Source organism: Lepeophtheirus salmonis, chromosome 1, assembly GCF_016086655.4.
Source record: "Lepeophtheirus salmonis chromosome 1, UVic_Lsal_1.4, whole genome shotgun sequence".
Taxonomy (NCBI): domain Eukaryota; kingdom Metazoa; phylum Arthropoda; class Copepoda; order Siphonostomatoida; family Caligidae; genus Lepeophtheirus; species Lepeophtheirus salmonis.
This window is the reverse complement of record NC_052131.2, coordinates 28,495,672-28,509,600: the sequence shown is the minus strand read 5'-3', so window position 1 is coordinate 28,509,600 and position 13,929 is coordinate 28,495,672. Positions and strand designations below refer to the sequence as shown.

The 13,929-nt window shown below is 32.7% G+C and overlaps 1 pseudogene; it reads left to right on the top strand.

Moving 5' to 3' along the window:
• Nucleotides 1-4,009: 4,009 nt before the first annotated feature.
• Nucleotides 4,010-6,311, top strand: LOC139906293 (dnaJ homolog subfamily A member 1 pseudogene; annotated as a pseudogene).
• Nucleotides 6,312-13,929: the final 7,618 nt, after the last annotated feature.

Here is a 13,929-nt window from a genome sequence, read left to right as displayed (position 1 = left end):
ATTACGGTCCTTGTTGACGTCACTCAACTATATTTCTTCTTTTTAATCAGTTCTATTACTGAAAGTCCAAAGGACAGACAGACTTAAGGAGCGAACCCAAGAACGGATAGGACCAGTTCTAAGACTAAACTAGACCAAATAAATAAGGACTGAAACTACATTAGTTAAAATTCTCAATGTAGCTACATAAAGTTTTGGGCAAGAATTCATGCTCCTGTATTTACTACAAGCAAATCACTTTCAAAACATACAACTGTTTTTTTTATATTAACATTGATTTATCTAAATATGATTGTCGATCAGAATTATTTTTTTTGTAAAGTTAACTGGGGTGACCACATTTTTTCCTTTCCACAACAGTAAGTTTTACTGGAGAGAGGAATTAATATTTTGAAATGTTAAATCGAAGAAGATGTTTTGAATGTTGTTTTTTATTCAGTTATAAAAAAATAGATTTCACTCAATAAAATTCCTTATTTTAATTTTTTTTACTTTCATTACCAAGTCAAACTTCATTGTTTGTAATTTATAAAGACTTGCCGGACCCGTACAAAATGAAAAAAAATGACATGTCTGAGAGAAAGAAAACTATTCGCCACCCTATGTTAGCCCATTTTAGATATCAATCTTAAACTTAAAGGGAAGTAAGTTCATGTTCTTTAAAACTTCAACCGGATTTATCCTTCATTTGTTTCATATTTAAAAATAGGAATAGTTCTCACACATACTTAAAAAAGGGAAATGCAACAAAGTTAAAGTATTGGCGAACCTTGACTATTCTTAACAGATAAATAATGATGAAAATCCGGTGTATTTTTTATCTGCCTCGGTTTTTTTTTTTGGAATTGGTTGTAGAGATAGATATTGCGATTACAGGAGTCTCAGGAACATATCTACCTAATGTGTTTGACAAAACATACGACTATACCCCTGTAATGAACATGGTATAATGGAGGTGTACAATCATATGTTTTTATATATATTTTTTTAAATAAGGTATTTATTTATATTGCTCATAATGTACATACAGAATTAAAACAATATAAAATGTTAGGAACGATTGCGTTACTAAAAAAACATAAATAAGCATTATAGCTTAAAATTAGACTACCTTTAGTTAGTTTTCATTGAAGGACTGCGCTAGCTTCTTCAGAGAGAAACTTTGCATTTAGCAGAAGTTTTCATAAGTAAACTAGGGTTTCTGCAGGATTATATATATATATATTAGGGGGGAAGGGGCGCTTGGTTTTTGGAATTTATAATTTTTTATAAAAAAAAATAGAAAAATTTAATTTAAAATATTAAATTTAAATAAAACATTTCCAAACTTCACACCTGTGTACAAAAAAATAACTTATTTGAAAAAAAAAAAAAATTAAATAATAAATTTTCTAGTAAAAAAAGAAAAATTCCTTAATTTATGGGAGGAGGGCTACAGCCTCTCTAGCCCACCCCTTGTGGACGCCCTGTAAACAGATAGTGTGTTACATTATATTTTCCACAACCTATAAATATGAAAAAATGAAGAATACATGATATCTTGATTGACGTCATCAAGGACAAACTTTATAAGTTTGGGGACTGATATACACGACTGATGGCGTCTGTCCTAAATAAGGACCGAAAAGCACTATTCCTGGTTATGCTTAGGTGTAGTCTACTCACTATAAAGGCAAATGGTAACTAGTACTATGTAGATCAGGGTTTCCCAAACTTTTTCACGCTGGCGCCCCTTTGGCTTCAATTTAAACTTCTAGCAACCCCCCACCCGTCATAAACACATATAAGTTTTTGTTCCAAAATAAAAATAATGGAATGGGTGTATTTGTTGTAGGGATAATAATATTAGTTCCTCCAGACAGGATTCAAATTTACTAAAAAGAAGACCTAGATTCCCACGTTTGGTATAATTCTAAGCTTGTTCATTTAATTGAAAAAAAATTATTAAGGCAATTACACTGAAGGACCGTCTAGCAAATATGATTTTGGAAAAGCAATCAAATATACTGGAGAAAATAAGATACTTTTTTTTTTGTAACCAAAATTTGTGTTATGATATCTTGAGCTTTTGACTTAGCTCAATGTTGTTCGGTACATTTACGACGATAAGAAACATCAAACATTTCTTGGGTACATTGCATAAGTTTGCCAGCACGTCATACTTTCTCTTTCTATTTCGAAATTGGAGAATGCGACAGCGGATAGTCTAAAATCAATTATTGAGACTTTTCAATAATAATGAAAAAATTTCAAAATGAAGAATATATTATTGAAGTATGAGGAATGGGATATACAACTCAATCGACCATAATAGGTCGAATAAACTTCTACGTAGGATTATACAATTGTGAATGTTTTTACTGTGGATTTCTAGTTATGTATGTTTATAGTAATTTTCTGTTAGATGAATTATTGGATTTGATGACATCGAAGGTCCTCTCCATGATACCAATTGCATTCATCCTGTAATTATACTATAATTGTTCGTGGCAGATACATGAAAAAATTTTATTGCTTCACTTAATTAGATGCCCCCATCCATCAGTCCACAGATAACCTTCTCCACATAATGAGACCTTCCATTTACTTTCACTAACCCCCAAAGTAATAATTGTCCGAATATCCAGAAAAAGTAGACATCCCTGTCTTCCTAATCCAAAAATATACAGGATAGGGAAGCAAAACGTGGACTGTGAATTAATAATTATTTTCTCATTACTATATTTTTTTTTTACGATTTTTGATATTCTGTTTCCCACGTCTTCTTTGCATAAATAAACTATACTTAACAGTTAGTCATTTCATCATCATGATCGAGCAACAAGCAAAAAGGCAGTGCATCTCAGATCTCCTAGATACTGGAGTTGATGTAATTAAGATTGCATACATTGTTAAGTGTACTAGGAGCCTGGTTTTTAAGTTGGGCACGATGAAAAAAAATGGAGAAGACCTCTCCAGGATGTCAGGAAGTAGAGGGCATAATTTAAAGAGAGATACGAAGTTTTTGTTAAGTTTGGAGAAGAATATTAAGAATGACCCTACTAAATCGATCGCCTCCCCAACGACTTTTCTGTGACCATTGGGAGGGCTACAAATCACAACTTGGGATTAGTTTCTTTCCCAAGGATCCCACACCAATTTCTGATAGAGGCCATAAAAGCCAGGAGGCTCGAGAGGTGCAATAAATCCCTCGCATTGATCATGGCAAATAGGTCAATTGTGAAAATTTTCTCGGGCAAGAAGATTTTCACAGTTGATCCATTTCACAATCGCCAGAACGACCATTGCCTTGAAGAAAGAAAAAAAAAGGTCCAACGGGTTTACCTCACCAAATATCCGGCCCAAACGATGGTTCTCGGCGTTGTGGCCTCTGATAGAAAGAAAATGACCGATATGTTATTTTCTTTATTCAATTCACAGCGGCTTGGAAACTGGTAAAATTCATAGTGGGCTAAATTTCATTTGAATAACTTACACTCAGACAGGAAGTTGGATATAACAGATCCAACTTAGAAATTATTGCTATAATTTTGTTGCAAAATTTTCAGGAAGTTTTTTTTTGTTGTATTTGAGTCTATGACGGAAATGGGCCGATACAATACTTATGATAGCAGTTAAGAAAATAAATAAAACAGTGGAATGATAAAGCTCAATGACAACGTGCTTGGGATAAATAATTATCTTGAACTCATTGAGCGTCGGTTCGCACCCGGCCGTTCATAGAGAAGGAAATATACATTATGCATATGAACTTCAAAGGAGATTCCTAGGTCCAATGGAGTAAATGTAATGATACTATATTGTTTACTTACACTTCGTCAGTGCAATTCCATCTGACCAATTAAAGGAACACTTTAAAAAAACACACACACACACTGCAGGTTGTAAACATAAAAAAACTTCACGTCTAAAAAGCTTAGAATTTACAACCCTAACAATGCAAATGAAATGAATAAGATAAATCGTTCTATATTAAGGTCAGTTTAATTCATATCGCTGTCCTAAAGTAATGTATGTAGTTCAACCCTGTAGCTTAGAACTAGAGGAAAGCTTGAAAACCAGCATAGCACAAGTTGACTGGGGCATAGGAACCAGTTCTAATTCTCCGAATGCTTTCAAAGTAGAAACGATTCTAAGGAAACTTAAATAAATAATTTACATTGCCAGACGGCATCAGGTTTCGATTCCAATACGTTTAGAAAAAGTCGTAGAAAGGGAGCTCAATATTTTGGGGAAGTTTGGAAAAAACGAATAACATTTACTTCTTACATAAAAGAAATAGAATGAAGAATTTCAATGTTTAAACAAAAATAATACAATCCCATAATTGTAAATTAACACTTTATTTTTCCATCGATCTCCATGTCTTGACATCAATAATTACATTTTGAATATTTTTAATATCAATTTGTGATATCACGTTAATTGTGTTAAGTTTACATAAGTCTAATTGATAACGTGTTTTCTTTATATTGGTATTGGTTAATTTGTAATACAATAAAAAAATTCAGTTCCATGAATTCCCGACCCGTAAAATTAAAACCTTTTTAGTAATTATGATTATAAAAAGAATATTTATTTATTTGCTTTTTTAAATTTTATCTAGTTAGACAAAAAAGATCAAAAAGCGTGTTTTATATGCTTATATTATTAGATAGACTAATTAAGTGTATAGTCTATAGAAATTAAGGGATATGTTCACCATTCATATTTTGTTTCAATGCCATTTCTGAGGTGGATATTGATTGAAATGCATGTTTCTAAACGTATTTAAAAATAATATTGAATAAAAAAGATTATAATTTAAATAAAGGAATTCTTATTCATCTACCAGCCTCTCCAAAATGGTTGATATGTAGAGTTGGGAATTTTAAGCGCTTTTGGAAAGAAAAAACAACAACAAAGAAACCAAAAAACGACTTGGTAAACCAAGGGCGTCTACAAAGGGGGAGAACCCCTCCCACCCTAAAAAAAATGAAAAATTATCGCGACAAAAAAAAAATCCATGAGTAATCACGAGAGAAAGTTTTTGTTTAAGATATATTTTCTAAATATATTCTATTGAAATATTTTCAAAAATTTAATTTAACAAGCCCCCCCAAAAAAAAAAATATATATATATATATATACCGGTAGTTGCATAAATACGCGGACTAATTTTTAAACGCTTATATCTCGAGGTTCCGTGACCGGAAATAAAAAAATTCCAGTAGAAGTAACTCGGTAAAACTTTTGGCTTTGTCTTTTTTTCTTACTCGCATCAAACAAAGTCGTTTACGATGAATGACGAGGCCAAACGTCATATGGTTGCCACTCTCCTCCGCGCCGGTAGGTTTATCAAAGAGAAAATCAAGGACACTGGACTATCCAGGACTACTGTGTTCAAGGTCCAGAAGCTTGTCAAGGAGGGAAAAGATCTGAAAGACCTGTCCATACCTCTGGAATGACTCAGGATTGGCTCGCTACCAACATACCACTTTGGAACAAAAACATTTGGCCACCTCAATCACCTAATTTGAATCCCCTTGACTACAGTGTGTGGTGGCAAATGGAGAAGAAAGTCTGTGCTACCCGCCACCCGAATTTGGCCTCATTGAAGGCCATCATCAATGTGTTCAAGGCTTTCTGCGGGCGCTTGGAGGGTGTCATAGCAGCTGATGGCGGTTATATTCAGTAATTATATTAAATTTTATACCAGAATAAATTATCTATTATATAATTCTCAAAAAAAATACGTCATATTTATGCAACTACCGGTATATATATAATCCTGCTGTCCCCCCTGTAAACGTGAAACTGTGAAGAATGTTTGTGATACTTGTCATGGGTCTGGAATTGAAGTCAAAACGAAGTCAATTGGCCCAGGATTTATTCAACAAATGCAAATTCAATGCTCCAAATGTGGTGGAGGGGGTAAATACGCGGATCCTTCCTTCAAATGCAAAACATGCAAAGGAAAGCAATACTCAAGATTATGATCGATAAAGGTATTCCGTCGGATTATGTATTTATATTTGAGGGAGAAGGTGACCACGAACCTGGTCTGGAACCATCAGATGTTGTAGTTAAACTTCAATAAAAAGAGCACCAAAGATTTGCACACCAAGGTCGTAATTTACATATGAAAAAAGTCATCACACTTTACGAAGCACTGTGTGGGTTTAACTTCACTATTAATACATTGAACGATAGAGATATTCCTATTTCAAAACACTCTTGGCCAAGTAATTGAACATGGATGAACAAAATGTGTCGAGGAAGTAGGTTTCCCTGTCTACAGAGATCCATTTACCAAAAATCGCCTTTTTTAATAGTTTTCAATATTGTATTCCCTGATACGTTATCAAAAATATTTCTAAAGGGCTACCCAAACCTACGCCTCAAAATCGGTCCGATTTTTCCCCTTACAACTTCCCTAAGGACCTATTAGTTGGTCCTCCAGTCTTATGGGCCTATGTATCTTTTTATTTTCTTCATTCCTAGTTAATATTGAAGAATATAAAAACGAAGAAGATAATGGATGACTCAACGTTTCTATAAATAAACTCTTCCAAATATACTTCTGAATCATCATATATTTCTTTGAGTAGCCTACTTAATTATTGGTATGAAGGATAAAACTCGATTTCTAGCCTCACACCTACTACTTTAAAGTTCAGGTATCCTGTCTTTTTGAAATAGGTTAAGGTGAACAGTTGAAATGCCGTTATTAGTATTAACTATGGCATTTCAGATGTTGTAATTACCGTAAAAGATCGATAAGAATCGGTCGAGGATGGCGCATCCACCCATATTCACCTTTTCCAAGGAGTTCATATTTTTCCATTTGGATATCTTATCAACACGCCTTCTGATCATTTCTTCAACGTCACTTTTCGTTCGAGGGATATCTCCTCTTTGTGCATCACTCGATGAATCTTATCTTCTTTAATGGAACGATAGGCATTGTGCAGATGCCACTTCACTTCAAGGTCTGTGATAGTGACTTCTGACCTTGTTAATCATTGTTTCTATACGTAAACTCCTCCAAATCTACTTCTGAATCATCGTATACTTCTTTGAGTAGCGTACTTAATTTTTTGGAATCCTTTAACATACCTACTTTTTTTAAACTATTATTATTTTAAGTTCACAACACTTAATATTTAATAAAATAACTGAACTTAAAAACATAACATATAAAATAAAAAGGAAATGTTATAAAATAAAATTAAAACATTGTAAAATAAAAGTTGTATGTAAAATCATGATTAAAAGATAAATTTTTAAGAATTTTATCATTGCCATAATTTTATTCTTAATAAGGGTAAAGATACTAGTGGGAAGGGAGATTTGATGGCATCTTGCTGAATATATTGCTTCCTGGACCTATGAAATGATTGTCTATATCACCATTCTGTTGAAATTGTTAGCTCCCGTTGAGACCAAGCAATCACTCTTTGATAGGAAATCTCTGTAGTTTTCTACGACGATCGCATTTACCACAGAAATTAGAGGGGCAACAAAGAAACACAAGCATAATAGATGCTATGAGGTTTCTACGCTCTCAATACAGAAGGACCATAAAAAAGAGTCAGAAGCCAATTTATTTGGTAAAATGAACGATGAGGCCTCCCTATATCACAGCCATTTTTCATCCATTGTGGTAAAATGATTCTTTTTTTATCCTCTCCGAGCTAACCTGATTAAGTTGAGCTCCGAATCTCGAACAACTTCTCTGAACTATTTTAGAAGCAGAGTTATGAATTATGCTTGTCACCAACTTTTCCCTAAGCAAGCTTGAGGGCACACCACTCAGAGCAATAAAGAAGGGAATTTGACAGGGGGGGGCAACTGTTTTGGAGCTTAGTCTTGATAACATCCGTTTAATTGCATTGAAGAGAACGAAGTTCTTGATAGATGTAGCGGGCTACAGCTGTCCAACTCAAGTAGTATTGCACTCCTTAAAGAGTTATTCATCCGAGAGAAAACGAGGGTAAAAATTAAGGGGTTGATTTGGTCTCATTAGGGAAGAAGTGTCCCAAGTATTGACTCGCAGGATCTTGACATTTTTGCCCAATAAAATTCTACTTCTTTGATGACGTTAAGGAGCTTTGTTGGGCATGCGAATATCCTGTTGCGAAATACTTCCCAACCAGCCTAGGGGAGAAACCAGGGCATTCTCTAACTGTTCGAATCCATCCAGCGGATGACTATGTGCTATCATCCTGTCCAGGGGAGGAAAAGACTATCCCATTCTCGTTGTCAGATTTTGTAACGATAACGATGCACCATCATCCAGCATACGATCACAAGCCATCGGGCCGTCCAGCGGAGAAACCAGGGTATTCTCCGACGGTGCGAATACATCCATTGGATGACTACGAGCTATCAGCCCGTCCAAGGATTGGAAAGGACCATCCCATCCTCGTCCGAGAGAAAGACGTGGAGGAGACTTAGAATATTATTACATGATCATACTATCTGAGAGGGACTTGCCTGTCAGGATATTTATAAGTATCAAATGTAAAAGTACACTATAACGCAAACAGCTTATCATAATAAAAGAAATTGCGAGGGAGGGAAACGTCTTAGTTGCAATGCACAACGATTATGTTATATTGATTTTTATATTTATGGGTTGAAAACTTTTTAAGAAACTTCAGTATTATATCGTTTTATTGGAAACTCAACATCTCTTTTAAACTTTTATTAAATAGTATTTCCCTTTTTTGTATTAACTTTAGATATCTAGAATCACCGGTATCTACAACCATAATCATCTCAGAAATGTTGACCTGATCTTGCCCGGGATTTATAACTTACTATTATGAATCGAAAGGAACTAAGCATGATTCTGTTTCTGAAACAACTGAATCAAAATATGCCTTACATACATTTCCAATGAACGAAGAACTTAAAGAAAAGAGGCTTGGTTGGGGATAGTATCTTATCTATGGTACAAGGTACCATAGGACCAAAGGTCACAAAATCAAAGTCCTTAGGGCCACATTCACAAAGATGTTTACAGATTATTGCTATCAGTTGAGCCTTTTTCTTCCCTTCTATTTACTCCACGTTCTCCACAAGCTCCATTTTCACGCATGCATCATGGAACTTAGTGAGCCTCAAGCAACGTAGGAGTTTGACCATCTTCATCGCCACGTTTAGTGTTTAACTACTTGATTTAGGGCACACACTACGGAGTAGTGAAATGATAAAGTACGAAGGGTTTGAAGGTGAATCAAGGACTATATTAAATACATTATTATACTATACACACTAAATATAAAACTGAGGTAAACATAAAATATTACTACAAAGTACACACATAAAATCACTAGTAAAACCGGCATATAGATCCTGTCTAGATCTAATATACATAAACATAATAATACATAACAGAAACAATTTGGACAAATACTGGTCATTAAGCCAAAAAGAATCCGTCAGACAGAGTAGCTGAGGATAAATATCAGAGCTATAAAGAGGTATGGAGGGATGGAGATTATGTAGTGGAAATGGTGACCGGTCCTCATATGGTTTCTCAGATTGTTCCTATTCATGGGTTTCTAATTAAATTAAAATTTAATTATCTCAATAGCAGTGTCAAAACTGTTTTAGCTTTGGGAATAACAAGTTCAGCTTCGAGAACGAAAGAATTAAAGTGTAGGAGTATGATAAGTCTTTAAAGGCTTTTCTGGCTTCCTTGGACTTATCTGATATTAGTATATTAAAGAAAAGTTATAATATGATGGATAAACCAGACCAAAAGTCTTCTCAGAAAGTATAGGAATCATTACTTTTTAGACCTGTCACTATTAAGAGTAGCTTGGCTGAAGAAAGTCCTAAAAAAGATAGTGATAATGACGTTATGCCAAACAATTTACCAGAGATCTTGGAGAAAAAGGAGTGTATAGTGGAGTTAAGTGCTGTCGATTATACATAGTCGGTTATAGGGAAGTTTTTGGGGATATTGCCCATAATAGAGAATATGTCCTAAAAGAAGGTATGACTAGTGATAAAAATAGAAGAGAAAATTAAAATGACATGATTGAAAAAGAAGATTGTGTCGTTGTTGATCAACGCTCCTCGGATGTGGGAGTGAAAAAAGGAAGAGAGTAAGTAGATAGAAAAAAGCCGGGTAATTTATCTAAGCCATATTTAGATGCCAAGCAAATTTTAAAATTTCATACTCGTTCGGAATCAGCTAGAAAGAGGAATAAAACTGACAGTGATTACTCTCATGGAAGGGAGGAAAACCTCTCAAAATAATTCAATTAATCATAGATTGTATTCCATGGTAGCTACACAAAAAATTAACGGTATGGACAGCCGAGTTAAATTTCAATAGCAAATAACGGATTTCTTCCAAGGCAAATTTGAAAACAATCCTATTCGCCAGGTGAATCTAGAAGGGAGAAAAATAATTTCATTCAATATTAGAGGAAGGTATGCCTTAATGAAATATTTGTTAACCTTCAAACTAGATATACTTTGTTTACAAGATACAAAGTCGTTGGTTTCTTCGACTTGTGAACTTTCTTGTCCTTTTTGTCTTCCTCATACCTTTTCTCATTTTTTACTGGTTCTGGAACCTCCACATGAATAGTAACCTTCATTCCAAAGAAAGTTGATAATCCTGTTTTTATCAAAGAGTTAATTGGTAGCAGTGCTTGGCATAAAATTTTAGTGACGTCCTCGAATGTTAAGTTTTCCCTAATTAACGCGTAGGTCCGAACGAGAAATCGTCTGTGCATTTTTAAACAATCATTAATGACCATATAAAAAATCTGGGTCATTTCTGCTCATAGGGTTATTTACTCAGTAAACATCCGAGTATATTTTTATTAGAATGCATAAAAAGAGTGCTTTTATCTTTCAGAATAAATATTAAAAAATGTTTCTTTAATCTAACTAACATTCCCTTCTAATACTATCTATTCTTTTAGGATATCGGATATCGTTGAGCAAGAATCAAGAAGAAAAGTGGCATAAGGAATTAATAAATATTTAACATAAATTGAAAACTATGAAACTGGATAAGCCTTTTCAATGCTCTAAAATAAAAAAATAAAAAATAATAATAATAAAATAAGATGGCAGAATCTTAATCAAAGATGATGATATACTTTCATGTTTCTGTCAGGACTTTCAATCCACGGTAGGGGGAGAAAGACTAAATTTTTCTCAAAAGTATCACAAGCCTTCTACATATTTTTTCGCATCAGAGTTATTTTGTAATTAAATCAAGGATAAGTTCAAAGACAATAAAGTCTTTGGACCCGATGGATTTGGATGTAAAGTGTTTTCATTGCTTATTGTTATAATTTTGTATATACATTATGAGTTTTATAAATAAAGGCCTTATTTAAAAAAACATATGATTATACACTTCTATTTCACATTGTTTATTACAGGGACATAGTCGTATGTTTTGCCAAACACATTAGGTAGATATAAATATATAAATACCTTATTTTAAAAAAATATATTGCTATGAAAATTTAGGAGGCTAATTTTATATAAAAACAACCTCCCAGGCCATTTGTGACCGAGAACAAGAACGGGGTAACAATAAAAATATATATTTTCAGTTAATAACTAATATTGCAATGTATCACATTGTCTTATATTTAATGATTTAATGAAAAATCAAAAGTATTCATAAGTACTTCTTAAAGTTATTTTTTCAAGAAATAGAAAATTTATATTTACATAATGATTTCATATTTAAATTTTTGTTATAAATATAATATTTAAAAAAAGCTAATGCATATTTATTTAAGTTTCCTTCTTTGAGTCAGAATACAATCTTCTATAGTCTTCAACTATGTACTTGTAGAAGAAATTTCAGCTGTGATTTGTTATTTGTTGACAAGGAATATAATATAGTATGATCACAACTCCCCTTACGGCAAGATCATTACTAACATTGAGCAACCCAGTTATTTCTTATGTCTACTTGAAATCATCCATTCCATTTCATGATGCAGGATCGACTTCTAAAAATCCATAAGGAAGCTCCATAATATCCATAAACTTTATTTTCTTATCTGTGATAAAGTCTTTCAAATTTTCATGTACATCTTTTGCATATAACTGTTGTTGCTCTATATTATTTACTTTTAGATGACAAACTTACTCGACTATAAAAAAAGGAAAGTCCCACAATTTCCTCAAGAAGGTACCATATATGTCTGGAAATTTTGAATGATGTTGATTTGGAAATTTGACAATTAATAGTTGAGTATTTTATTAATGACTTCATTAAATTAAGGTCGTTGAAAGGAGCGTCTGAGGGGATGGATGCATTGTACCATCATCTCATAAAAATTATGACTTAGAGTTTTGGCAGTTTGCAATAAAATAAAAACCGATTTTCGGCAGATACTTTCGTACGATCAAGGGCTGCTGAGAGTTCTGGTGTATTACAGTTTTTCTACCTCTCTTGGTTTTTGATATATACATTTACATTTCATCCTCTCTTTCATCATTTATAGTTTCACTATTATCCAAAGCATACAAAATTGGCTCTGTAATAGATGATGACGACTGTTTGATTTGATTACTTATTGCTTGCTGTTGCTCCTTTCTTTTAAGTACTGTTTTTTCATTAGCTGCAAGGACTCTATAAAAGCCAGCCATGGATTCTCTTTGTCCTTTTTCTCTCCGAGGTAACATGAAGTCTTAATCTTCTTTAATTACAACCATTCTAGTCAGTACATGTGCATGAGCTATGTCAATAAGATCATCAAGGGAGGAAACAAAGGCACACTGTTTTTGAATATGAGTTTTTAATGGTCGGGGCTTATTCTTTTTATTGAACTTCCATGCAAAAATACCCTTAAAGCTATAAATATTAAAGGCAATTTCTTCACTCTTATCTTTGTCACAGATTAACCCTATCTGGATACAATTTATTTGGAGATCTTATTTACGTTGCCATAGTTACAGAATGAATAATATAGATACACTACTTTAAAAAAAAACTTAAATTAATTTATCACACAATGCTTTTGTTTTCTAAAAAAAATGGTTGGACAAGATTTTAAAAAAAATTGTGTGTTACGCTATTTTTTTTTTAATGTTGCAACTCCATTTAACCAATTAAAGGAACATGAATTTTTTTGTTTTTTTTGTCTTTTGTTTAGATTATCAATCTACTGTGTAGTATGACAATACTACAGATAGTTCTAAAATTAACCATGCATTCTAAGGGTAGTGCTATTTTTAATTTTAGAATGGTTAAGGTGTTAGATTAAAAAAAAAATGTCTAAAAATATAATTTGCAAATTTTGAACCGTTTATAAAATTGATAAGATATCCTAAGTTTTTTTAACGTTACATGTCTTTACCCTAGGCCTCAAATGACCACAAAGGTCTTTTTTTCTTCTTTTTTTTTTCTTTGTAAAATACCATATTTTCATTGAAATATTTTTTTATTAGACACAATTTTTTGATTTATTTACAAAACTTGGCTATATAGGTGTTTTTCTTCAAAAAAGGTCATCAAGGTTAAGGTCATCAAAATTGGCGATCTTTTTATTAAGCTATGTAAAAAAACGAATTTGTAATTTTTGTAAATATAAGTAGCAGTTCATTTGCTGTGATACGCAGATGAACAAAGCAAAAAGGCTACATTTCAATAAAATATTTTTATCGTTCTTTTAGACACGTAAAAAATTATTCATCATAAATATTTATTTAAAAAAATTGATAGAAGTTTAACATAACTAAATTTGTTACTTTTACTAACAAGCTGTAATGCGTAGTATACGGATTCTCAAAAGAATTGAATAATTTAAGAATTTGCAAAAAAATAAAAAATGTCTAAAATAATGTTTAAGGACATGCTTGACTGCTTTATAAATCAAAATGCCAATTTTGACGTAAAATGGTAGCATTTCTTGAAAAACAATCGAATAAAAATATCTTTGACATTTATTA